The sequence below is a fragment of the Leucoraja erinacea genome, chromosome 6 (genome assembly GCF_028641065.1).
Source record: "Leucoraja erinacea ecotype New England chromosome 6, Leri_hhj_1, whole genome shotgun sequence".
NCBI classification, from domain to species: domain Eukaryota; kingdom Metazoa; phylum Chordata; class Chondrichthyes; order Rajiformes; family Rajidae; genus Leucoraja; species Leucoraja erinaceus.
Window position 1 is genome coordinate 1,493,302 of NC_073382.1, and position 2,774 is coordinate 1,496,075.

Below are 2,774 nucleotides of genomic sequence, written 5' to 3' on the forward strand. Positions count from 1 at the left end.
CAGAGAGTCAAAGACTTTAATAAGATGGATAGATTATAACAAGAAGAAATACCTTCACAGTAACTGTTCTTTGATTTTATTACTGTCCATCAATTCTACACATCTGTGATATACACAGTTCTGCTCATTAAAAGCTTAAACCTCGTGCTGTTTTCATAGACAGTATGGTACTCTCAGCTCTCTGACTGCTGCTTTGAGTCCATTGGGAAAGGCAACTCTTATACAGGGACCATGTATTCAGAGAAGCTCGGGTCCTGCTCTCACCCAGCCACCTACCCCCCTCTCTCCACCCTCAAAGTAACCTCACTAACTCAACTTTTAGAGGATAAGATTTTTTTTAACGTAACAAGTAATGAAAGGGATGATCAGCAAACCCTGCTCATGTTGTCTTCCAAAGCACACCCACGCACACCTACACGCACATATCCTCACAGTCACCTGCACCCACGCACGCACACACACTTTCTCGTGCATGCACACACATGCACACACACGCACACGCACGCACACGCACGCACACGCACGCACACGCACGCACACACATGCACATGTGGAAGATAATAAATTAAGATACAAAATGGAGCCCGCTGTAAATAAGACAAGCTTTAAGCTTCTTCTATTAAATTGTAAGGCCAGGGAAACGCACCAACCTTTGCTGTCAGCACATTAACAAAGCTAGCAGAATGTTGATGTCCCTCTTTCCAATAACACAAGCGAGATAACAAGCACAAGTTTCATGAATGTCTCCTCCACAATGTAAACATTGAGAGAGAATTCAGACTAAGGTTATGATGTGCGTCATAAGTAGAAAAAAACAAAATGCTTGTTCTGCAGAAATATAACCCTTCCTCTGTCGGAAGAACCTGTCAATCTTCTGTCAATCTTCTCATGCTGTCAATCTTAAGGATCTGTCAATCTTAAGAAGCAATAGGCTGTACTAACTTTATAGATAACGTATTGCTGAATCATCTAATAAAGGGGTATATATACATGCACTGTAGTCATTGTCCATTTGTGGGGGACTTCTCTGTATAGTCTGTTATCAGCATACTGTGAAGAGATTTTTACCACACCCGCTTGGCGAAATAAAGATCAATGCTCGATCACGGATTTTACTTCGGAGTCACGTGAGTGACTTCGTGAAGAACCCCGCTTCCACGCATGCGTGTCATATCGCTACACGCATTGCAACGAGTCACACAGAGGGGAACGGTGTTCCCCAAGCGGGAGATTTGAAAGTCGGGAACAGCAGGTAAGCGACTCTGCGTTCCTTTTTTCTACTTACTTTTAGGTGGCTGCGGAAAGCCGGCGGGGAGACCCGTGGAGGGCGAGCAGCCAGCAGCAGCAACAGCACGAGTTTCCCTGGAGGGGAACAACCTGAGCCCGACTTTGCTCCCGCACCGGCAAAATTCACCTCTCGGCCGGGCGGGAAGCAAAGTAAAGAGGTCCGTATGCCAGTCTCAAACGAGACTGGCTTGGGAGCAGTCGGTAGCAGCCAGCACAGAGGCTGCGGGACAGACAGCTCGGACCAGCGGTACCGGGGCTCGAAACGCTCAGCGAGTGCAGCGGCACTTATGGAGTCGGAACGGGACGTCCGGGCTGAAAACCTTCTTCACAAGGTAAGGCCCAGGGTCCAGGGTATCCATAGGAACAGCCGGGGTTACCGGCTGCGGAACTGCCGCGAAGGACCAGGCCCGTGAACACCGGGGTCGGTCCAAGCGGCTCGAACCCGACACAGGGAACGACGGTCACCGGCGGGAGAAGGAAAGTCGGGAACAGCAGGTAAGAGACCCTGCGTTTTCCTTCAACTTACCTTTCTAGGTGCAGACATGGACCAGGTCCATGTAAGGTGCAGAAGGCCGGCGGGAGAACCGCGGAGGAGCGGCAGCAGTAGCAGCGGCAGCGGCAGCGGCAGCGGCAGCAGCAGTGGCAGCCGGCAGCTGCAGGAGCACTAACAGCTGCAGGAGCACACGCAGCAGCAGTGGCAGCTGGCACTTCGTGAGGAGCTGGCAACGGCAGGAGCAGCATGGGCACATCGGTTCCCGGAGAGGGAAAAACACCTGTGCCCAACTTCGCTCCAGCATGGTGAGAAAGTTCATTTCTCAGCAGCAAAGGACTTTGCAGTTGACTGGCTGCAATCTACTACAAGGGACCAGTATGTGAGTACCAGGGTCAGTCCCATCGGGGTTTTAGTTACAATAATCGCTTCTCGGTTTTTTTGGCTAAGATCAAGTGTAGTATCTGTTCTTATCAGTTTAATATCTGATACACCCCTTATCTAGGGACTATATATATTATATAAAAACTATAGTAGCTGTTATCATCAGTTTTAATGTCTTGTATGTCCCTTATCTAAGGACCATATAAGTAGGAGTGCCCAGAATTGAGGGCATTAGAGTGGGGTTGACCGGCTGCAACGACCATAAGGGACCAGTACCGTCAGTACGGGGGTGGGTCCCAGGGGTCTAAGATAAAGGAGCAGCCAGGAGTGCTGAGAGCGTTGAAGCCAGGTTAAAGGAATAGATGGAAGCAGCTGTGCCAGTTATCCTCCACACCGGCCATATCCACTTCACGGAAGGAAGGACAAAACTGGAGAAGGAGGACCATGGAACAGCGGGCAGCCAGCAGCAGCCAGCGGCACTTGGATCAACCGTAGTGGGATCAGCTGTGCCCGATGTCGGCCCCGCACCGGCCAGATCCATGTGACCGAGCGGTAGGCTAGACACAAATCAAACAAGGTAGTGGACTCAGAAGGGTCCGACTTTGCATAAAAC

The 2,774-nt window shown here is 50.2% G+C and overlaps 1 pseudogene; it reads left to right on the forward strand.

Annotated features, from left to right (window-relative positions):
- Positions 1–2,201: 2,201 nt before the first annotated feature.
- On the forward strand, positions 2,202–2,310 carry LOC129698470 (U2 spliceosomal RNA; annotated as a pseudogene).
- The last annotated feature ends 464 nt before the right edge of the window (positions 2,311–2,774 follow it).